Source organism: Hirundo rustica, chromosome 1 (genome assembly GCF_015227805.2).
Source record: "Hirundo rustica isolate bHirRus1 chromosome 1, bHirRus1.pri.v3, whole genome shotgun sequence".
Lineage (NCBI taxonomy): Eukaryota > Metazoa > Chordata > Aves > Passeriformes > Hirundinidae > Hirundo > Hirundo rustica.
The window spans coordinates 31,610,014-31,635,525 of record NC_053450.1 but is presented as its reverse complement, the minus strand read 5'-3'; the positions used below and the strand labels follow the sequence as shown (position 1 = coordinate 31,635,525).

At 39.1% G+C, this 25,512-nt stretch overlaps 1 long non-coding RNA gene across 1 annotated transcript; it reads left to right on the top strand.

Annotated features, from left to right (window-relative positions):
• Positions 1-375: 375 nt before the first annotated feature.
• LOC120763621 (uncharacterized) lies at positions 376-25,060 on the top strand. Its single transcript, XR_005704113.2, has 3 exons — positions 376-686; positions 8,469-8,515; positions 23,726-25,060. It is a non-coding gene; the product is annotated as an uncharacterized LOC120763621 (long non-coding RNA).
• Positions 25,061-25,512: the final 452 nt, after the last annotated feature.

Below are 25,512 nucleotides of genomic sequence, written 5' to 3'. Positions count from 1 at the left end.
CTCCTAGAGTTAAGCTCTTTGACTTCCTCTGCTGTTTAACTGGGCTTCTCTCATACTGTTGGAGTCCAGGGCATTCCTTTGGTTGCCCTGGAGGGTCAGGGACCTGGGCAGGGGGGTCTGGGACCCCAGCCCAGGGCTCAGAGAGACACTGGCTTTGATTTCAGTCCATGGGAAAAACTTCCTACACTGAGAGAAGGTTTACATGCCACAAGAATGTGAGAAATAGTAGTTTAGCTTATCACAGAATGAGAAAATAATAGTTTTAGGTTTCTAGCATTGAAGTGAATGGGGACAAAATGGAGAATCTGGGGCGTTGTCTCCTTCTCCTTCTCCTTCTTCTTCCCTCACTCCATTGCTGCATTGACGTGGCACAAAGTAGTTAGTGAGGATTGGGTCAAAGTAAAGATGACCTTTTTAGTAATAGTGATAGACATTGGTAAGAAATAGTAAATAAGAAATACGTAGTAATTAGTATAAAAGATAAGGACAGCCCCGCTCGGGGGGAGACGTGAGGAATCCATGCAGCTGCGAACATCTTGTCGGACTCCGAGAAAATTGTAAGATAAGAAACAATAAACGAAGTATGCAACCTTGAAAAATCTAAACCTGAGAACTCCGTCTCTTCCTTCGGCTCGGCTCGGAGCTGCGCAGGGGAGCAAGGACCCTGAAACCACCTCAATGTTGGGGTAAGCCCCCGACATCATACAAAATAGAAACTTCCTGTTTTCTTGTACCCTTCTTTTCTGGAAGCTGAAAGGAGATGCTTGATGCTCTGATACACCATTTGGTTGTTATCACAGCCAGCTGACATGAAAATATACAATTACTTTAAAGTCACTGAGTACTGTGGAAGAGAAGGTATAACTAGTGTTGTGGTTTATTCTTTTTATTGCTGCACTAAAATGCCTGAGCAGAGCTTCTTTCCAAAACTACAGAAAAATGAACTCATGTGTGGAAAATAACCACAAAAATACTGCATTTAATTAGTGTGTGGGAACTCTTTATGGCAAATATATTTGAGAAGGAATGAAAATTCTCTCCACCAGGTTGCAAGCAACTCTTCTGTTTCAACGTTTATAATTAATTGTGACTGAAATTATGTTTTATAAGACCCAGCTCTATTTTATTGGTTGTTACTACTACCATCTGTGGGTGGATACTTTTCGTGGTAAAAGATATGCTTTCTGCTTACCTAGAATTCTATTTCAGCTTTCAGGTGTCCTTGCCATATGGCATTATTTATTCAAGAGAAAAAGATTAAGATTTTCCCTTGAAGAGTTTTAAATAACTTGTCAAAAACAGAGTTATTTTCTTTCTTTCCCTTTATGTTTTTGGTTTCATATTGCACTTTGTAACTACTTTGCTCCATAGAGGTTTCTCTATTATAAATTGAAATTTAATTTTGGTATACACTCTTCCATTCAACAATCACCTTAGGAATTCCCATTTATATCACTTATATTGTTATATATTCAATTCTAGGCTGTCTCTTTTCTCTTGAGCCCAATTACCACTGAAAGAAAATATATCTGGTAGGAAGTGGGGCTTTTTGAGAGTGTCCTGTCAGCTATATGGATAGGGGCCAATCCACTACAGGTTTTATATATGTTCAAAAAAATTCACGTGTGTGTGTGTGTGTGTGTGTGTGTGTGTGTGTGTGTGTGTATTTGTGTATGTAAAAGGAATGTAGGAGGGTGTAGAAGAGTGAAAACAGGAATCAGTAAAGACAAATGACAGGAAATAATGTGTATGTTTGTGTGGGAAGAAGAGAATGAGGTAGGGGGAGGAAGAGGATAATATTTCAGCATTTGGTTCTGAAAGCTTTTCCTGAGCAAGCAGATGCTCTTTCTCTTGCGGTCAGCGGGGATCTGAGTACATACAAAGTACAGACCTGTTCTGACACACTGGGAAAGAAGCTGAACAGTTGAATTAAGTGATGTTAATGGAGGGGAAAAAGATCCTTTTATCTTGATTCATAAATCTAGTTCCTTTCTCATCTGTGCAAAGCAGCCAGTTTCAGGAGTCCCTTCAGCTGGACTTGATCCTTGCAGCTCATGTTACTGTTTCCTCATTAATGCTGGAGTTAGAAACATGAAGGTTCCCAGTGTAAAGCATTTTCCCAATGTACAGTGCCTAAGCTAGAAATAAATGTTTGTGTACACGACAGCATGGGAATTTTAATATATAACACAAACTGTTGGGGAGGAAGAAAGGCATATTTCTACAACAAACATTCTACAAAATATTTATAATTAGCAGAATACCCTACATTATAACTCAGCAAAATTTACCAAGGACTACAGCTCTTCATGCCAGAATGAGTGCTTTGTCTTAAAATACTAATAACTTACCAACTTCTGTGCTCTGGGCAGAAGTTTGCACAACTATTTTTCCTTTGCCTTATTGCTAATAAATTGAAATTTGTAGCACAGCTGAAGGAAAACAAAGGCCTAGGGCTTTAAGACAAAAACAAAAGACAGAAAATGTAATACTATTAATTTTCATGCAGTTTTAGCATTATACATGCACCTTAAACTGAGGGATAGGTGTTGACACTCTATGGGGGTAGATATAAAAACTATAATTTAAGCTGCTGTGAGAATCATATTAAATTCTCCAAGGTTTATGCAAAGCAGCATACAGAACTGTAGCTATTTTATCATGTGAATATAGATTTTTTTTTTTTTTTAATAGATTCCAAGAAAATAATACACCAAACTCAGGATTTGACAGTGAGCTTTTCAAGGTGCATGTATTGCTACCTGGTGAATTGTCAAAACCTAAAACATGCACCTGAATCCTCAGTGTGGAGGAAAAGTAGTTCCCAAGTTAGGCTGAAATCATGGAGGAGCCAGTAAGTTTGTGATTATAGCATCACCAAGAGTGGTGTCAATTATAAAACTTGCTATAACAGTGTGTTCTTTATCTATATCAGTTCTTCATACTTCGCAGTCATTCTTATTGCTTTGCCAAGACTGCAGAGAGGTAAGAAAATGCTATTCTCACTCTAACTAATGACACCTGTCCAGCATTATGCAGAGCTCCTACAGTAAAGGCAGGAATTTTCTGTATTTCTGAATACAGTCTCATGGCATGAACACTGAAAGGTGTTTTGCAACCATACGTAAGGCAACATGCAAGGCAAGACCATGATCTCCTATTGAAAGACACTGTTAAGAGGTCCTTTGCCAACAGGTCATCACACCTGGGAGCTAGAAGTCAACTGAAAGTCCAATTAACAAAGTTTTCATGGTAACAGCTCCAACACTGGCTTTGGAATTGTGCAGATGTACAGCTTCTTACCAAAGTTCTTGTACCTTGATGAAGTTTCTTTGCCCAAAGCCTGTTTGTTGTATTACAGAATCACTAAGTTGGAAGAGATTTTCAAGATCATTGAGTCCCACCCAATTTTCCTCTATCCAGAGTTAGATAGGAACCCAGTTCCACAATATGCCACCAATACTTGCAGAATATTTTTTGTTCTTGCACACAACATGAATTTTAACTGATTCAGATAATGAATTTATTTAATAGCTGTCAGATCAGCATGAGTTGGAGAGATATTCAGATCTCAGCAAAACAGAGATGTATTTTGGCAATTACTGTGACCACATAATGGTTTTAAAATGAAGACTGGTATTTTTGCAGCAGGAAGTAATGTCTAAATTAATAAACAATCTATTCATTGTATTTAAAAAAAAATAATTGAAAGAGAGAAAAATTGCAAGGTTCAAGGATTCAGTCCTGCAGCCTTCTCAAAGAAACCATCCCCAAGTAACATCCTTGGGACAAAATATTCAGAATAAATGATGTATGAGTGGTTATATAGCAATATATATTTGTGTAGTGGTTTCACCATTTGAAAATAGTAAAACAGTCTTTCACCAATCTTTAGGAGAAGAGTCTCTCTTAGAGTCATGGATCCCACTGACAAGTGAGAACAGTTCTCTTGTGGGTTTTTGTGGCAGTGCAAGAATTTTTTTATCAAGTTCTTAAGTAATTTTGTAAGTTTTAAAAGAAGTTTTATATTATGGTTCATTCCACTGTGCCCCCATTTTCTGTAATGGTTCCTCCCCTATGAGTTTGCTGTGTAGCAAGTTGTTTTATGTCAATCATCCCACCTCCCACCTATCCTTGTCAATCCCCTCTCCCCCCCGGCTCTGGGGCGTCCTGTCTGTCACTTTGGGACCCCTCCCTGGACTTGGTAAAGTCCCAGGAGAGGCATCGAGTGATAGGCTGGTGCCTGGGAAATCCCCTTTTCCCCTCTTGTGAGTGGTCCGATGTTTAAAAGTGGACACCCCCTGTTATCCCCGCGAATTCCCTGATTTGCTGACCTGTTGTTGCCACCCCTTAATCCTCCCCCGTTTATAAGTTCGGGGAGGGAAATTCAAAGGGGCGCTCCCTCTGGGCAATTTGAAGAGTGGCAGAGCTCCCGCCGCTCGGACCTTAATAAACCATCATTAAACCTGCCTAGCAGAGGGTCGACCTTTTGTCAGCCGACGCAGTCACGACGCAATCAAGGCCAGCCGCCGGTGGGAAGCCGAGACCCACAGGTAGAGGTTGCTCGCCTGCTTGCAACCCCGACTGAAATGCTTTGGCCGCTGTGCAGATCTGAGCCAGCCAGTGGTCAGCACCTGCCAGGCGTGGAAGGACACAGCCACAGGTTTTTTAACTGTCACAAAAACAGCTGCCTGGGGAAACCTGCTTTCGTGACCCCTCCCATTAGCAGGTTCCCAGCTTATGGGTGATGGGTCTTAGACTTTTGCATGCTAGGGTGTCACCTTTTAAAGATGAACAGCTCCAAAGGCAAAGGATTCTTCACCTCAAGGTACCTAGATATTTTCTCACTTCTTCACTGGTGCAGAGGACTTCTCATCTCTATCTCTGTTCAAGCATCTTATAGGATTAATACCTCTTAGTCCATTACAAACACCTTTGCTCAAATCCACACACAAATCTAAACAATCATCTCCCCAAATGCATATCTTTCCCACGATTTAAGGGGATAATCTAAATATAGAGTTCATTTCCACGGCTCAATAAGAATGGAATGACAAACTCCTCAACCCCCTGTCCCAATAGTTTTTTCACTCTCTCTCCACTGACTTCATGCTATTTCTTCTCTATGTTCACTCTGTCCCTTTCTTTTCTCTCTGAGGGAAAGGTTAAGCCTTGGAAGCTTCATTTTTGTCAGGAAAGGGTTAAATCTGCCCAGAGTCTTTTTCTCTCTCACTGCAGCTCATGGTGTTAGATTTTCAAGGTCACGCTGGTGAGGGGGGAAGAACTCACGCAGAAACATCAGAGATCAGAGGACCCAGGCAGTCCAGAATCAAACAAACCCAGACAGGACCATAATTGCCTTTTTTGCCCACCCCTCAGTTTAAATCGGGGCAGGCCCCGGCCCAGCCAGGCCCGTAGCTGGTATCAGGGGTCCTGCCGGGCCGCCCTCGCCAGCAGCAGCTGGGCCCGGAGGCACAGCCCGGCCAGGGCCGCTCCTCTGGGCCCGGCCCAGCCCAGCCCCGGCCCCCGGACAGGGCAGCGGGGCCCGGCCGGCCCCCGGCTGCCACACAGTGTTACCTTGCTCTCGCTGGCCAAAGGGAAAAGGGCTGATCGGTAGAAAATCAGGGGTTTTTATATGGGTACTGCCCAAAGTCTCAATTGACATTCTCAATGGTCAAAACAGATGCCAATATCCCAACTAACCTTCTGATAGGTCCCTGTCCTTTCTACAGCAATTCCCAGGTCCTGACCAGGAAATACACTCCACATTTCTCCATAGCTGAAAAGTAAACTGTGTCAACCCATGACAGTTTGGTAGAGAGAGGAAACACCATGTCTCTTGAAAGAATGCTAGGTTTCAGAGAAGGAACAATGCTTTCCTAGTGACACATATGGACTATTTTGTGCAGTTCTGGGCTCTTCAACTCAAGAGAGACATGGAGCTCATGGAGTGGGTCCGGTGGAAGGCAACAAATATGATTAAGGGGCTGGAGCATCTCTCTGATGAGCAAAGGTTGTGAGAGCTGGGCCTGTTCAGCCTGGGAGAAGAGATGACTGAGAAATAACCTCATCAGTGTCTCTGAGTATCTGAAGGGAGGGTGCCAAGAAGCTGGATCCAGGCTCTGCTCAGTGGTGCCAGGCAATTAGACAAGAGGAAATGGGCAGAAACTGATGCACAGGGAATTCCACCTGGATGCAAGGAAGAATTTCTTTACTGTGCAGGTGACCAGGCACTGCTCTCAGGTAGCCCAGAGAAGTTGTAGAGTCTACCTCACTGGAGATATTCAAGAACCATCTTGACACAATCCTGTGCCATGTGATCTAGGATGACTGCTTGAGCAGGGAGGTTGGACCAGATGGCCCACTGTGGTCCCTTCCAACCTGACCCATTCTGTGATTCTTTGTGGAGGTGCACCTGAAAGAAACTGAGATCTGTTTCTCAGCTTTTTTTTCTCTTCAGGTTTCTTAGACCCTCATTCAGGCAAAGTCATCTCATTCAGTGACTAAAATGATTGCTTTGTGAAAGATTGTGTAGAGATACATACCTTACTTTGGATGAACTAGTAGCAGCCCTGAGTAACACTAACCTGTTGATCTCACAAGCAAGAGCCTCAGCCAGACTCCTGTGAACACCTGAGAATGACCCCTCAATATGTTATTTCTTTGGCCCATGCAACTGTCAGAACTTAGGTTCTAAGACCCTACAGGTACAAACCTGTTAGTTTAGAAAACACTGCAAATGTGATAAGGACCAACATTTCTTATTTGAGAGAGGAACACTGCCACTAATACGGTATGACAAGCTACCCCACTGACTGCTGAAAGTTTGCAAATCCACTTCAATTTTATTATTCACAACACTTCAGCCTTTCACCATGTCTATTACTGCCTGCTGTGGAAAGCACTGTCACAATCTAATGGTGCAAAGAATCAAGTGATATTCCATATTTCCACTGACTAGTGGGATGTGAATTTCCCACCAATAGTCTGACATTTCCAGGTGCTGCTCTGAAAGCAGAATTGTGTCTTTGATGGATACACTGACTTTCATTGACACTTCCAAAGTTTAAGGTCATGGCAATTGAACCAGATAGAATCTTTTTTTTTTTTTTTTTTTCTGATCTCAGTGTTAGAGGTAGATGTGTGGGGGTCCCACCAGCTTTGATACCCTACATAAAGTCCCACTATGTGTTCATTAGCCCTCATAGCCTTCCTCTGAATCATTAGTCCACAAGAAGATACAGAATGGAGAAAAAACCTTCATGCTGTTTTCTAACAGGTTTAAATTTAGTTTCAACATCTGTAGTTCTTTCAGAAATTTCCTACGTTAAAACTGTCATGCTCTAAATAGGCTTGTAGGAAATGGCTCCTCAGAATGTTAAATGGCTCTACTCTGGACAGCCATCTACTTTCTTCACTTTGTGAGCACAACTCTCCACAGCTGTAGGTAGCTTGTATCCAATAATGTCCTCAAGCAAAATAAACAGGCAAAATGAGTTATTTCCTAGGCAAATAAATGGTTTAAGTATATCTCCTTATTCTGACCTCACTTGTGGCTATTTGTTGCATAATGAAATTTCCTATCAAAAATAGTTTTGTTTTCACACAATGAAAAATGGTAATATCATTCTTCCCAACTGAGCGACTTTCAGTTTGATTTCAAAATCAACATAGACTTTGGAATACCCAAGGTGAAACAACAGCTGAACTTAATACTCTAATTTGGCCTTACATAGAAGCAACCTCTCTTTTTTGAAGAAAAAGTAATTACAAAGAATCTACTAAAAAGTGCAAAAATTCAAAAGCTATGATTTAGGAAATTTCCAGGAACCATAAGTATTAGGAAGAAGTTTGTGATGATAAAGGAGGCTGTGGAAGGGAGAAGATGTCAGATAGCACCTCCAGTTTTTCCCTATAGCAGGAGGATGAAAGCTGCTGTGGCTCTTTGTCGATGTGGGAAAGACACCAGTTCCCTTCTGTCTGCAGCAGTAAGTCATACCTAAGCATAGTGGAAACAGTGTGTTTATTTCTGTGTTCCAAAATGCAGGGCTGTCAAACACAGACCTCCAAATAGCCCTATGATTTGATTTGTGATCTCCTCTCCTCTCCTCTCCTCTCCTCTCCTCTCCTCTCCTCTCCTCTCCTCTCCTCTCCTCTCCTCTCCTCTCCTCTCCTCTCCTCTCCTCTCCTCTCCTCTCCTCTCCTCTCCTCTCCTCTCCTCTCCTCTCCTCTCCTCTCCTCTCCTCTCCTCTCCTCTCCTCTCCTCTCCTCTCCTCTCCTCTCCTCTCCTCTCCTCTCCTCTCCTCTCCTCTCCTCTCCTCTCCTCTCCTCTCCTCTCCTCTCCTCTCCTCTCCTCTCCTCTCCCTCATTACAGTTTCCTCTTGGTTGAGCTCTGAAAAAGAAGAAATATCTTGGCTGTGTAGTTTGTCCCCCCAGCTGACCAAATTTTTCTTCTTTTGCCCTCACAGTAAAGCAGAGATGACACTGCAGACCACAAAGTGGAGATCTCTTCCAGGTATGTGTGCTGCATCTGCAAGTATTTCACACTGGCAGAGCAATTCTATCACTCTTATTATCCCCTGCTAGAGTTTTCCTTTTTAACCCACTCATTATTTCCTAAAAAAACATCCAACCCAATTGATTTTTTTCTCTATTGGTTCTTGTTTTGGGATGTTATCTGGCATTTCTGACATTTTCCCCATTTCTCCTTCCTGAAAAGTCCCTGATATTCCCCTTCAAATCCCTATAAAGTTTGTCTGTACCTCATATAACTCTCCTTAACAACCTACACAATCCATCTATTCTTTATGATGAGTAACTTTTTTATTGCCTCACAACTGTTGATTTTTACACACAGCAGTTTTCTCATGTCATGCCCAGTAGTTGCTCACATCCTGCTCAGCTGTTTTAGCTTTAGGCCAGTCTGGTCTGTGACCTATTCATCTGTCTCCAGCCTTAACACAGGGGTTCAAAAATGTTTTACAATTCCATTTTCCACAGAAAAACTTGAAAGAAAGAAGCATTTTATTTTTTTCCTTGGGTGTGGACTTAGTATTTATATTGCTTTGGCTGACCTGTCAAGTAAACACTGTGTTGCTTTAAATGCATGCTTTAAATGCATGCATGCAGTTCTGGAAGTTGTGGGCAAGGCTAATTTTTCTGTACTGTATATTTTTGTTTCATTAACTTAATAGATGCATTTTTCTTTTTTTTTTTACCAATTGTTTTTCCAGTTGAAACACATTTTTCATAATACAGTACCAAAGGGTAAGAAGTGAAAAAAATAGAAGTTTAGATTTGGGAATCAGCTCCACTTGAAAGACACCATGAACAGCAAATCCTGAAGGATGAACCTATGAATACACCTTTCCCCTTTCCTTTCCTTTCCTTTCCTTTCCTTTCCTTTCCTTTCCTTTCCTTTCCTTTCCTTTCCTTTCCTTTCCTTTCCTTTCCTTTCCTTTCCTTTCCTTTCCTTTCCTTTCCTTTCCTTTCCTTTCCTTTCCTTTCCTTTCCTTTCCTTTCCTTTCCTTTCCTTTCCACAAAGTCCCTGCAAGATCCCAGAATTTTATCCAGGCAAAATTTGTGCCTTCAGTTACTGAATGTACAAGGAGTGTTTCTGAAAGCATAACGAAGAAAGAAAATGTGAATTCACCATTTTTGATGTGGGGAATACTGGGGACAAATTATTGAAAACAGTTAAAACATTATTAAAACCTGCTGTAAAAAGGAAGAGAGATAAAAACAGGGTAAAATCAGCCTTACCTTTGAGTAACAAACAGCTACTAATAAGCATTTAAAGAACAAACAAGTATGCACATAAAAAAGAACCACATTTGCATTACCTACAGTTCCTCAGTGAGGGAATTACAAACTCAGGAACATAGATGGGGAAATAGTTAAGGAGATTCATAAATTTTTTGGCTGTTATCTGAACCTGAAACTTTAAAAAAGTCCCTAAGCTTCTTCTCAGCAATGCTGTGCGGGTAAGGATCAAATTATACATTTGATTCACTGCCCAACATAAAACCTGGCAGAGATGGAGAACTTGAAAATCCCTTTTTGCTCTGAATGACAGCTTTTCTTTATAATAATGAACTATTTATCTTCAAGTAATTGAAACAGGAAGCTGGTGAAATAGTGTCCTCTTGTTTTGCTAGATTATCCCAACTAGCACTTAAATATGATTTTGCTTCCTTGGATCACAATATCAGACTTCAAATTTTGTAAAATGCTTCTCCAGTCACCCTTTGGCTACTCAGAACACTTTGAAAGCCAAATCTTAACCTGGATAGAGTTTTGGAAATGTAAATGGATTTTACAAGACTTAATTTTTTTAAGAAAATGCACTACCTGAGTGAGTGCATGTTAAAATCATTCAAACTGTCTTGAAAGACTGAAGCATATTACACATGCAGAACTGTCATTATACATATTCTTAGTCTGTCCCCCATTTTTAAGTCACAAGAAGTGATATAATTTCATACAGACAAACATATTAATAGCCAAGATGCAGATTTTTCAAATTGTGACATAAACTGAAGTTAAGACATCTGTGTGAGGGGAGGCTGGATAATAATATGCAATTACTCCAGTAGTGTAAAGAAATTCTGAAGAGGGAAGAGGAAGGAAATAAGGATAAGAGCAAAGGAAAACACCCTCAAAACATTGGTTTTTAATATACTCAGTTCAGGAAGAGTTGAATAAAATAGGGCCCTTTGATGATCATAGCAGCAGATTAAGAAAATACTCAAACTGAAATAAATTGTGTTAGGGATTTTCATAAACATACTTGTGAATGCATTTTGAGCTTTCTCATTTGAGATGACCAAGTTGCTGCTAGTGCTATGACACCCAGGCTAAGGAGGACAGGGATTTAGAGAAGTTGTGAGTAATTGGTTTGTTAACTGTGTCATATTAAGGCTGTTTCAAGAACCTAAGCCCCTACTGAAGTACTTTATCGTTCATTTTGCAGTTAAGGTTATATTAGAAAACTCTCTTCCCACACTTCTCTCACACCTGGGTGAAAAACAGTATGGGGGCTGGGGGGAAAAATGCTTCCCACTCAAAACATATATAAATCCAAGAGACCTGATGGGATGCATCCCAGAATCCTGAGGGAATTGGCTGATGAAGTTTTCAAGCCATTCTCCATGATAATTGAAAAATCATGCTAATCAGGCAAAGTTATAGGTGACTGGAGAAGGAGAAACACTGTACCTATTTTTAGAAAGGATAGAAAGGAGGACCCTGGGAACAAATGGTCTGTTATCCTCACCTCTGTGCCTGGGCAGATCATAGAACAGATCCTCCTAGAAGCGGTGCTAAGGCACAGGGAGGACAGGGAGGTGATTTGGGACAGCCAGCAAGGCTTCACCAAGGGCAAGTCCTGCCTGACCAACATAGTGCCTTTCTACAACAGTGAAAACATTAGTGAATAATGAAAGGGCTACAGATGTCATTTATATGGACTTCTGTAAAGCCTCATCTGCCATAATACCCCTCTCTCTCAATTGGAGAGATGTGGACTCAATAGGTGTACTGTTAGGTGGGTAAGGAATTGTTTGGATGGTTGCATCCAGAGGTTAGTCATCAATGGCTCAGAGTCCTGACAGACATCAGTGAGTAACCTGGTCTAGTGGATGGGGTTCCTGCCCACAGCAGAGGGGCTGAAACTTGATCCTTAAGGTACATTTCAGCCCAAGTGACTCTATGATTCCATGATTTCATGATTATATGATCTAACCTTATCACATAAGGTTATCATAACCTTACGATAATCCACACAAAAGGGTGGATGATTTGCTATATTTGTTCTCTGCACCCCAATCCAAGTAGAGGTGGAGCTTTAACCTGCCCTCTAGACAGCAAAATACTTTTTTAAAATTTATGAAAATTTTGTGAGGGTTTCACTTCAAGGTCAAGAAACCTCAGTTTCTTACAGAAAAATATCTATGTGTGCGCTGTGCCCCAAACTTCCCCATTTATCTGTGGATGTGCAGGACTTGAATAAATTGCCCATACACAGGTATTGAGTGTTATTTTCGATATCAAATGGACACTAGCTGCCTTGATAAATAAAAAGGGTGCAAGACTTTTTCAGGTGTTGATGCATATCTTCCAAAGTCATGTAGCTAATTCAAATACTTTGGTAAGTGTTACTGGATGTCCATGCATTGACAACTCACTCAAACCTTTCATGCCATTTAAATCTCTACAACTCTGACAAATTTCGTCTGAGTTGCTGCAGATTTAAAATACATGTTGGCTAACAAGATAAACAAGAACTCCTACAACTACAGGCAGTGAATCCCCCAGGGGAGCATGCTGAAAAATAAATGAATAGCTGATGGAAGAATGAGTTTCTTGAAGTTGTAAAACAATTCATCAAGAACAAGGTTGTTAACAGTCCTTTCAGTTCAGGTGTATCTGCTGCACAGTAACTTTTAAGAACAGATCCTGTCAAAGTAATTTCCAGCAAAACACACCAGTCCACCCCTGTAATCTGATGATGGTAAGAGGAAAGAACATGGGGGAAAGTTTGATTACTAAAGTCAATAGTAATATCTGTTTATTAGTTTTTGGTTATTTTGCAGAGTGTACTGGAGAAGTGAACTAATATATTTATATATTTATGTAATACTGTCATGGCATGAAACCTGAAAACCTTGCAATGGTGGAGAGCTGTTCTAGAAAGATCTGTTAGGGTCTGTGGCAAAATGCAGGAACCTTGGTCAAAAAGAAATAACGGACATGCTCTAATACGTGAATATATTTTTGAAAGACATGAAAATTTCATATAGCATATTACTAATTTAGAAGGAGAAAAAAAGCTTTTTTTGGGAGGTGTGTGGCTTCCCTCTAATTCAAAAAGTCAGAGGTGCAGTTTTCAGAGATATAATATCCTATTATGAACTTCTGGCAAGCTGGAATAGGAGTAATCACTGTTCCAAAAAGCTTACAAACGAACCGTGATATTAGGTATTGTCTGACAGCTTAATGTAAGCATCTTTGAATCAGGATATGTTTTCACTAACAACTATGTCAAGCTCAAGACCTAACTATTTTACAATGAAAAGACATGAAACCAGATTAGAAGATGGAAAGGCATGAAGGCTGGGTTAAAATGAATGTTCAGAATGCATAGTCCTTCTCAGGGAGTCAAGAACAGCTCTGGACATTGCTGATGTGGTTCACTTTGCTCTATAGTGGAATAATATAGTGTTTGTGTCATTCTGTTCATCAGTGAAGGCAATTACTTTATCACAAATGATATCACCATGATTTCAGTTTTCTCTTCTGAGTGTGGTCTCTAGTGGGTAAGACACTGAACTGGTAGAGTAGTAACTTGCCTTCTAGTACAATGCACAGAGCAAATCCCGTTCGCACTTCATGTTTCATCTTGCTGATCTCAAACTTGTCTGGCTCAACAATGAAAAGAAACAAAATATTAGAGAATAAAAATTTTATTGTCACTACTCTTAGCTGTCCTCTTTTTATGTAAAATCTTCATCTGTAGCTGAAATTATGGTTCTCCACAGCATGTATAGATGACATTATTGTCCTTCCAAGCTCAGTTGGTCAGAGCATGGTACTGATAACACCAAGGTCATGGGTTCAATTCCTGTATGGGCCATTCACTTAGGACCCTTCAGGGTCCCTTCTGATTCAGACTACTCTGTGATTTGTTGATTTGTGTGTATGTCAGACACTGCTCTGGAGAAAACTTTTACTACTTTGTGCTGCTTTGTTAAGAGTCAAGCCTTATTTAGTTTTTCCATTTTTCTTCTCTGTGCCAGTGTCAGCAGAAACACTGAAACCCTCTTGGCTGATCAATGTGTTTATTTAACTTGTTTCAAAATTATTTTTTTTTAAAGTAGAAAATTAACATGAAGAAAAGGAAAACAGAATACAAGTTACTGCATCTACCCTAGGTTATTACTGGGAAAAAAAGTTACTGCAATATAAATTACGATTTTTGCTTCACTGCAAAGAGATTCACTCTGTCCCCATATGCTTTTGAGCTCCATCAAGTAAATAAATGCTTTTTGCTTTATAGTTTAATTGATACCAAAAAAACCCCCCAAAACCCAAAAAACCAAACCAAAACAAAAAACCCCACAGTACTATGAGAAACTGATATCTATGCTGAAAATTAATGTAAAAACACACAAAATTATGAAAACATTAATTTTCTCCTTATTTTCTGGAAAATGTTGAATGAGGAAAAACTGAATCCTTGGGATCTCAGAATGGCTGGATCTGGGCAAAATGGGTACAAAGAATCCACAGTGCTGGTTTTCTTTAAACCACCCTTCACAACTGCCATAAGTAATAGACCTTGAACGCAGTGACTTTGCTCATATGCTCAAAATTAAGGAAGCATGTGGAATTTGGAACAATAGTGTATTTGGGAGAACTCTGGGGACTGAGAGGAAATCTATAAGCTAAGAGGATAGATGTTGCAACTGAATATTAAGAGGTTCTTGGCTGTAGTTCTTGACATTAGCCTAATCATGAGGCACAGAGGAAGAAACAGCAAGAAGTTAGTATGAGGTCATGGGGATGTAATGGCCTTTTCATATGGAGCAACAGGACCACCACCAGCTGCCTGTTCTGGGAGGAGAACAGGAGCCTGAAAAAAGTGCTCACACAGAAGTTTTCACACTTCTAAAAGAAAATACAAGACTAGAACTGTAAACCTGAAGGCTTCCCAGATTAAGATGGGGGCTATAGTTAAAAGAAAGCATTTTTTCTTTTTGTTTTTCCTTTTTTTTTTTTTTTTTTTTTTTTTTTTTTTTTTTTTTTTTTTTTCCTGTTTATAATGGAGATTTTGGTAGAAGCAGTCAGTTCTATTTCCTAAGTTTAAATTAATAAAATTTAAAGAGATGCTACTTTCTAAAACAGTGTTATATTATCAAAACAATTTGAAAGAGGAGTTTAGATCCTCTCCCAGAACCCTGAAAAATATTAAATATGTTTGTAATGAAAGCAGTTTTTTGCTGTCAAGAGGCGTGCAATACATATAGGTAGCAATAGACTGAAGGATACAAGCTTGTAAGAAAGGAATACTACAGCACTGAGTTCTAAACCAAATTAATGAAATACCTTATCTTTCAGAAGTTTCACTGCTTTTCATATATGAAAAAGCAGTTTTATTTAAATTAATTTTTATGTTGTTATAGGCTGGTTAGGTCTGCCCTGTTTTCCAATCAGCACTGGGAGTTTACACTGACAGAATTGGAAGGGAATCTAGAAACTGCAGTTCCTGGCCAAACCCTCAGTGTATCTCAGTAACACACAACTTTAAGCTAGAGTATTTGGCCATTCTACCCAAGACTGCAACATGATGTCAAGAATTGTAACATAGATAGGGAAAAACACTAGCCAATACAAACATCAGTTATGAAAAAAAGGTAAGATTACATAGTACATTGTGTCAACCTGATACAAACAATCTCAGAATATCCTGAGCTGAAAGGGACCCATGAGGATCATAAAGTCCAACTCCTGGCCCTGCACAGGACATTCCCAAGAGTCACACCATGTGTCTGAGAACATTGTCCAAACACATCTTGAACTCTGCCAGGCTTGGTGCTGTGACCACTTCCTTTGGGAGCCTGTTCAGTGGCCAGCCACCCTCGGGGGGAAGAACCTTTTTCTAATATCCAACCTAAACCCCCTCCTGACGCAGCTTCAGGCCCTTTCCTCACATCCTATCACTGGTCACCAGAGAGGACATCAAGGCCCTCCATGTCTCCTCATGAGGAAGTATCCAAATGTAGAAGTATCCAAATAAAGATGCACCCAAAATGTTGTTTCATTCCCAGGGAAAACAAAACAAAACAAAACAAAAACAAAACAAAACCAAAAACAAACAAACAAACAAACAACAACAACAAAAAACCGCCCCCAACAACCACAAAATGAACTAAAACCCCCAAACCCAAACTATAATAGCAAGTGTATCCAGTCTTCCCTAATACTTTACAACCAGGATGGCTTAATTTTCTTCATTTCATGTGAGAAGCTGAGAAGGCTGCTGCTGCTCTCCTGTTGATCCTGGTAGGTCTGATAGCTATTAACAGAAAGACAAATCTTTTGATCCCATGAGATTTTTTCATATGAGCCACAAGGATTAATGCAATAAAAAGAATGCACTTACACTATTTTTTAAGCCTTCTTTCTTTTCAGCACTCAGTAGGGCACGTCTGATATTGAAAGAATCAGTACATGCTTCCTGTGTGTCTATACATGTGAGTGTCATCCACTGCCTACTTCCAACATAAGTGAATAAATTATCTAAAGGCTCTTTAAAACCATTGCACATTCCAGAAAATTGTCATTTTCATTTAACTTGGCATGAATGGACTAAATACTTGGAATATTTATTAGCATCTTTTTACCTGTTTAGTTTCTATAGAAGTCTCTTACAAGTCAGAAAAATTCTGCAAGAGCAGAATTGAATCCCATGTTAATCCATCAGTAGTCCAGTCACTAATGTGGTTTCAGTGTGCAGTTAAGATCCTTTCAACTGATTAATATTAATTTGGCTTTGCAAGCTAGACTCATGAGTCAGTTTAGGATTTTTTTCCTTACTGTAGTTGGAGTTTTCTCCGAGTCCTTTTCACGGACTGACAATTTCTGCCTGCAGCCGAATGAGCACCTTGGCTGCAAAATGTTCAATGAACAAAAAGAGAACATCTGTAGTAAGCCTCCAGGCACTGAAATATTTGAGTAGAGATAAGTCAATTGTACATCTGAGCAAGTAATTTCTGCCCTGGCATAGGGATTTGCCTTCCTTTGAACAGTGAAAGGAGCTATGTGACTTTTAACCTGGACTGACCTTTAAAGAGCTGCTGACGACTACTGGAAAACCTTACAAAAACTTAGACCAGAAAAATTCTCCTTGTGTCTTATTGCCCCTTCAAATGTATCATTAAACAGAACAGTTCCATCTAAAATATGTAACAGAGTTTTCCAGTCAGAGAAGTAAAATATCAAGCACTTAAATGAGGCATATGTAAGCTCTAATAGGAAATTATAATTATTTTCATTTTTGTATAAGGTTCCAAAAAGTCTTTCCTTGCTGCTTAAGCCAGCATTAAATGAGATTTACAGTGTAAAAATATAGCTTCATTGCCTCAAAGCCCTCCTGTTTTATTCCAATACCTACAAAAACTTGGCAGCTCAAGCACTGAAAGCATTGTCTACAAGGATGACTAATATCTATCCCAGTTGTTTCATTGTTCATAATCTCTGTTCTTAATAATTTACTTTTTTTCATATTTAGATCATAAAAATCTTGGGCTAAAGGTAATATTTTCATTATGTGTTTGTCTTGATTTAGGCATCTGAGCCTCTATTGAAACAACAAAAAACAATTCAAGTATGCAATAATCAGAAGCAGAATATCAAAATTTTCACTGAACAAAAGGTAGAATTAAATTGCTTCAAATATGCTGTGAATTTGCTGGCTTTTGTCAGTGTCTAAGCTCTACACACAAGGCTTCCTTTATTTTAACTGTATGTCTAAGCATTACAGCTGCCTTCAGATCCAGGGGACTAGGATAGAAACCTAATGAGCTGTGCTCTAGATTTTTCTTTCTTATTTGATTGATTTAGGTGTTGATTTAGTCAGGTAAGAGAAGCTAAAAAATGATACCATCAATGAGTGTGACAGTCATATTATCTGATTATGCAACTGCACAGATCCCTTTTTTATTTCCTCCCTAAATGTAGATGAGTGTTGTTTAAACACTGGCTCTTTTCCCATTGTAGTTTGGGAACCTGCCATAAAGCAGTGCCTGTGGGGTACACATATATCCCTTTAAAGGTTGAAATAAAAAATCACTAAGGTAGTTTTACAAAATAGACCTCCACCCATGGGAATTAAATGGAGGATTGGCATAAAAGATGGAGTTTAATATCATGTCTCAGCTTCTTTAAAAAGACTCCAAAGCTGTGTTTGCATTTGAATTTCTCCCCATGGGAAGGCACTACTTTAATTTCTTGAAAGGCAATTCCTTAAATTTTCCAGCTTTGATATAAGATCTGCCACAGAAATTCTTTCCCAAGGTAGAATTACAGATAGAGGGTTAGGTTAAAGTAGATCTGAAAACTTTTTGAAGGAAACTCCAGGTAACATACCCATGGATATTAAATATTGAAAAAAATTATGGACATTGGGTGTAATGGCATGTAGCATGAAGCCTCATATGGTAATTCATTGCAAGACTGATGTCTAACACATACCTTGAGGTTCATTGCCCATTGCACTAAGATAGAAAAATTATTGATGTGGCAGCTGTAGAAATTTAGAGCTTTGCAAATAAGGCACTTCTATATAACAGGGTCATTTTAGGACTTTTGTGAATATTTGCCTCAGAGAATAGATAGGTTGTGGTAAGTGTATTATGAAGTAAGTGTAATTTGAAAAGAAGGAAAGCAATAAAAATTTTAAGCAATATATTTTCATATAAAGATGTAGAACAATATACAATATTGTACAACACAATATAGTATTGTTTGAAGGATACCGTGTGGTGAGATAATTCAGGAGAAAAATGGTGCCTAGACATGCTGGATTATTCATAAGATCTAACCTCTGGCATTTACATTAGAGTTTAAGGCTGTGAACCTGACATTTCTTGGTATGGAATACATACAAATACAGATGGCCTTAATACTGTAACATAGTACTGTACATTAAAATGAGTGATTTAGTAAAGTTAGCAAACATTCTTTCAATTATATGGAAATGCAAAAAAAACCCCAACAACCCCAAAACAAACAACCCCCCCCAAACAAATAAACAAACCAAAACAAACAAACAACAACAAAAACCACCTAAAAAAACAACCCCAAACCCAAAACTGGCAAGGTATTTGACTTCTATTGAATTACATGATTGATACTCTTGCAAAAATATATTTCAAAATTTGGGGCACACTCCAGCAGAAAATGTCTATGGCCTTCCAGGTCATTCAAACCCTGCTGGCTGCAGAGGAAGCCAAGGGTGTGGGAGGAGAGAAAGAATGTTAATGGTTAGAGGCTCTAAGACTCTTCTTGAAGGCTACTCTATTGAATTGGGGCCCTTGTTTTGGTTTGATACAAAGAAAAATACAAAAAACTTAGATCAGGCAAATTACTCCTCTTTTTTTTCCCCGTTCCTTATCTATCCTAAGCAAATTCTTGCTTTAAACTGATTTTATCAGAGCTTTTCTGACCACCTTCCATTGAGCTGATTGCTGGAGCAAGGTTAGAGAGTGAAGAGAATTGCAAAATCTTGTGTTGGTGATGGATCTTCACCCTTTTAATTCTAAGAACATGCGGAGTTGTATTCTGGTTTTAGTCAGAAAAGACTGCTACATAAACCTGGTGTGCCTAATACAGGCCATGGAACTGCACCCCCATGATTCCCCCACCAAGCCTATAATTTATTTGGGGTGTATTAGCTTGTTTGGGAACAGTATTTTTATGTATTTGGCTCAAGAGCACATGTCCTCTTCTTACAGTTAATTTAGATAACTGTCCTGAAAAAAAGTGGCTGCCTAGCAGATGATTTGGAGAACTGACATAAAAAAGAAGGTGTTCATATTTATTAAAACACACAGCAAAGTTTGCAGAGAAAGAATTACTAATTTTCCTGAATACTCTGCAACAAGGACAGAAGACAGGTGGCAGGTGTATGCTTTAGAGTAACTAATTAAATTTGTCAAACTAGTGTATTTAATTATCCAGGGCCTGGTTGAGTAAAGGATATGTCTTTGTTTTCTGTATACACAGACTTAGAGAAGCAAATAATAGTTTTTCTATGGATCTTACATCATGTAGAAGCCAAACACTTTGAAAACATTCTGTATTTGTACTAGAGATATAAGTCTAATTTAATCTGAAGGAGTGTTTAAAATAAAAGGAGTGTTTAAAAATAAAGCATATGTTAAATAACTAGAGTTATTACAGTTAATAATGTTAAATAATTACAGTTATTTTCATATATATTATGGAAGATATTTATTCAAAAACCTTATTGGTTGTAAGTGCTATCATTATATGGCAGCAGCTGCTGACAGGTTGTTTAAACTATGTTGTTTACACTCTGTTATTCTGTTAGTAGGTCTCAATCTCAGTAATTTTTTTCAGAGAGCCTGCTAAGAAAAATAGGTAAAGTGGAAACTGAAAACACCAGAAATCTCAGAACAAAGTCTGTTCCTATAAAAGCTGCATCCAAAACAATCTTTGATGTTTTTTTAAATTTGCCCACTGATATCCTCTCACTGTGATATGAATAATTCTTACAGCTAATCTGGCTGTTATCACTGTAATTCAGTGCTACAGTACACTACAACATACAGTTACAGTAGTCACAAGTAGCTTATTTACTTTACAATACAACTAAAATGATTACAGGTCAAACTGGGGATGTGCAGATGAGAGCCAAAGAAACTCCACTGACGTGACTCAGGGTTGCACAGAGCCACATGCAGATGTTTTACAGTCACTAACCTTGTCAGCTGAGAACTTTAAGAGTTCTGGTTCCCTGTCACTGTCTACCACCTGAAAGTTACTGCCCTCGTTTCTCTACCAGCAGACAGGAACTTTTCTCTTAAACACACCTCTGGCAAAGTTGGCAAGGTGAATTTAAGTGCCCTTTTGGAGCTGGCTTTGCCAGAAGTGGATTAGTGACCAGTGTGATGCCATCTGCCTGTAGAGTTTCAGGGTCATTAACTTTCTGCAGAAGAGAAGTACTGTCTATGACTATGACTCTTTGTCTATGGCTTAGTGAAGACAGTCTAATAATAGACTGGATGAAATAAGAGACTAGCAATTAAATGGGGGAGTGGGAGCAGTTATACTGAGATAATTTCTTTGTGAGAGTAGGCAAAATCCCTCATTCCATTTTCGAGCATTTTTCAGATAGCCTGCTTCTGCCTAATAGAGAACCATATATAATTGACAGAAAACCAGCACCTAGATATAACTAAACATATTTAATTTTTTTTTCCAACTCTTCCTTAAAATAAAACTTTTCACTGTATCCTACTATATTTGAAATCTAATACTAAATTGAAGAGGTACAGGCTGGAATGGTCTCCACTGACTCTCATCTGCAGTTTTTCCACTCTAAAGTCCTCCTTTTTTCACCTTGAATATTGGTAAAATTCAAACTTTATGTTGTATCTATGGTCCTATAAGAAAGCATGATGTAGAAAGGGAAGACAGTCAAGATAGCATAGCAATTCCAACTTTTCAGCAAAATCAGTGAACCTGTGGTTGGCACTCAAAAGGACTTCTGGTGTAAAATGAGGGAGAGTTGCCTCCAAAGGGAAGGAAAAAAAAAAAAAAAGTTTAAATAATAGTTGTATATTACTTTGGACTGGATTCAGCAGGTATGGGACTAACCTGCAGAAGTAGCAGTTAAGGGAAAGGAGAATTTAAAATTATCTGTAAAGCTCTGTGAAATAACACCAGTTCTTGTTATTCCTGTTACTTTTTATGCTCTTTGAAAGAGACTGGCTTTGTTAGAAGTGTAGGAACATGCCCTTCTTCACACTGGACACTGCTCTGTCTTAGAATACACTTTTTTTTTTTTTTTTTGGTTATGTAACCCATTTAATCTGTTGAAAGCTGCTTTTTGGGAGATGTTTTTTCTTTATCTCTTGTCACTCTAGCGGGGAGGGGGGCAGATGCCTTCTGATAATGGCCCAGCCATTAAAGCCAGGTGGGGCAGTGTTTCCTATCTCTTTCACCACCCCTCCATCCTCCAGGGGGACATCTTCTGATAATGGGCCATTAGGGCCCACCAATGACATGACACATTCCATCATCCCATTGTGAGATGCTCCACACAGTGGGGGAAGAGCCAGCTGTTCCCAGCTAGATAAAAACTGGGACTGAAGGACGCAAGAGATCCTGTTTTTCCACTGGATGCCCAGAAGAAGACTGAACCCATCTTGCCACCACCAGACTTTCTACAGGATCATATCTACTCCACAGAACCACATCTGTTACTCCAAAAGAATTTATTTGGACTTCTTCCAACACCATGAGCAACAGGGTGTCAGGTCATGTCACTGACTCTGTCAACGGTTTTTCAGGGAGGTTTTTGTTTGCTTGCTTTTTGTACTACTACTTTTTTCTTTTCTTTTTTTTTCTTTTTTTTTTTTTAATATTCCTTGTAAAGAACTGTTATTCTTATGCCCATATCTTTGCCTGAAAGCCTATAATTGCAAAATTATAATAATTTGGAGGAAGGGGGGTTTATATTCACCATTCCAGGGGAAGTACAAGCTTTCCCTGTCAGACAACGGTCTTTCAAAGCCAAGAGAGAATTTTCCATTTGGGAAAGGGAATGAAATCTTGAAATCAGAGAACAAAGTCTAACAAACTCTCAGGAAAGGAGATACCATAGAAAACAGTGCAATTGATAAAAACTGAGAAAATTGGGCACCGGAGTGAGTGAGACCACATGGACTGAGATGAAATGAGGGGCAGTGAAAAGGATTGAAACTTGCCCAAAGTACTGCAACTGGAATGTGGAAATCAGACAGGAAATGTAAATAAATAAAGAAAAAAATAATTTGAAGACATGCAGGCTTAAAATTCAAAAAGAAAAACTTTGAAAGCAAGTGAAAACCAAGAAGTGAAGGGGATCACAAGAAGTGCAGGGAGAGGGACGGCAGCTTGCCAAATTCATCTTCATTGAAATTGCAGGAACAGCCCCAGGTTACCAAGTTTTTAAACTGCTACAGGTTTCATGCATGGATCAATCTGCCCAAGGAAGCAGGTGAATCACCATTTCTGCAGGTACTTAAAGGCAGGTAAATGGCACTTATGGACATGGTTTAGTGGTAAATTTGGCAGTGCTGGGTAAACTGTTACGTGTGATGGACTTGGAGGTCTTTTTCAATCCATGATATTCCATGGTCTTCTATCCTCCTCATCAGACAAGAATGTCTTCACTGATTTGCAAGGCATATGTTGGTTATCACAGCTGTAAAAGTACTGACTGGCCCTGGGCTGTTCCTCAGTATTTCAGCTGAAACTTAACTGTCACTGAGGAGGTCTCAGGGTTACTCCTGGCCCCTTTCAATGCAATGGCAACCTAATGCTTTTTGGCAAGAGCTAGCTGCAGTAAACGGTCCCCCTGGAAATTTATTGAGGGCTGCTTTTCCATAGCTGTGATGCCAGTTAAGGAACTGTAATATTTATATGCCTCAGCCCTTAAGTTCCTCGTGGTTTCCACCTGTAACCTCCTGCCTAGTCTACTTTGAAAAGGCATTTTGATTTACCCAACAGAGCTGATTGTTCACTGATCTTTTTGATACCGCTCCAAGTTGTGATTGCAGAAAGCAGTATAATTTGTTCATGGGAGGTAGGAATAGGCTCATGATTTGGTTAGGGCACAAGTTTGTAGACTTAGGCCCACAGAAACAAAGAAACATAGTGCACAAATCAAGAAATACTAGAACAAGCTTTGAAATTTGACCTTCAACTTTGTATTTCAAGATACTATGTCATGAATATAAATTTCTTGAATAAAGCATTGGAAAGTAATTGGAATTTGCTGGTTAAATTTCTACATTACTTTATGTAAGTGACACAGATTTTGCTTTCCAGGTCTGGCTGTGGAATTTCACTCAATCACCATTTACTTGATTAAAAATTGGGTGGTTTCATTCCATGATTGTGACAATGACTGACTTCATTCTTTCTCAATTTACAGGTCCACAGGACTGATAATCTACTATGTAACCAAGAATAACACACCTGTATTGGACTGGACCTTCTGACAACTTACCAAGATTTATCATGGAGGTGATAGGACAAGATGAATTCCTAGGTCAAGTGGAAGATTTAATCCAGAAAGTATCCTTACCCCATGAGAAGCCAACATTTATATCATCCCTCTTTGGCATCACATTTAGAGTACCATTTTCTTCAGGTCTCTTAAAGCTTGTAGGCATGATTGAAATGTAAAAACAGTTTCCAGCATTGACCTTGGATAGCTCTGAATGCCAGTTCCTGGCTTTATGGCAGGGTCTACTGAAAGAAGAGAAAGGAGTCTTAAAGACCGTTACAGTTCTCATTGCCCACTCTTAACCCCCATTACCTCTAGAACTCCACTTAGCAAAAATCCAGAAGGTGGCTTTAATTATTCAACCTGTTGCTTGGTGATCCATACAACAGTCAGACATATGAGGCATAAATACAGAGCTGAGCAATTCAGGCTGAATAGCAACACGAAGCTTTTACTTTTGCATATGCCAATGGAATACTTCAAAGTAATTTAAGGTTCACTTCAACATTTTTGATGGGATATATCACGTTGTTTAACTCAATCATAGTAACAGAGCCACTGCTTAATCACCACACGGAGAGAACAGTGGCAATTGCATTACGTCTTGTTCCAGAACAGAGATTTATGTACACAAAATAGAAACCATATTTCTAACTTTTAGACAAAAACCTGTTTTTTAACACTATCCTAAAGTTTTAACCATTGAAGCACCTCAAGTGGTGATCAGTATGTCTATATTTCTTAGAGCTGGTTGAAATGTATTCAGCAAAACTCTAATTTGCTAAAACATACTATTATGTCAAAGTTAGAAATATTTTAGTAAAGGTCATGACTTTTAAAAGTAACCATATTGTGAGGGGAAAAAATGAAGTGATAAATTCTCCAGCATTGCAAGTGTTGGGAAGCCAGGCATAAGGGGGAGTTGAACTGGAGTCTTTGGACAGTGTCCCAGATATCACCTCTCATTATAATAATGAAGTAGGAATTTATGTCAGTTTAAAAAATGATAATTCAATACAATTCTAGGGATATAAAATAAATTGGAAAGCTTTTGTTTGCATGCCAGTGTAGTACAAAGTACATTCAAGTTCCTCAGAAGGTTTTCACAAAATGAAACCACTGTTCTTGTTCAACACTGATATTTTAAAACATCAGTTTTGCTCATGGGAAAACTGGCACAGTAATTTCAAAGGGTATTCAATATGTCAGTTGTTCAGAAAAAGCATGGGAATAAATCTACCTACAATGGTAATGACACAGCATGGGAGTGAAGAAAATTTTTCATTTGCAAAGCCTTGGCATGTAAGTTGTTGTGCTCTATAGATGCAGTTCCTTGAGTGAGCAGCAAGCCTGCGCTACAAGGGGTTCAGTCCATTTGCACAGAGACAGCTGGGAAACTCAGAGCTTTCTGCTAAATTAGTTATTTGGAAACGACTTGCTGCATGGTCTGTTCTTTGCCACTGCTCTTCAATCTCCCAGGAGACAAAGTGTGATACTTTTGCATATCAGAGTCTCTTCTGGTCCTCTTATTCTGCTTTCTCCCATGTATAGAAAGTTTTGCTTTAGAAAACAGTATCTACTGGTTTCATCCCAGCACCACAGAACTGAGTTTTACTAGGTCAGTAGCTTCTTCTGCTGTGTAAAGCTACAGGGCCAACTCATAGCAAAAAAACCCCCAAACAAACTAACCCAACTCCAAACCAAATGACCAC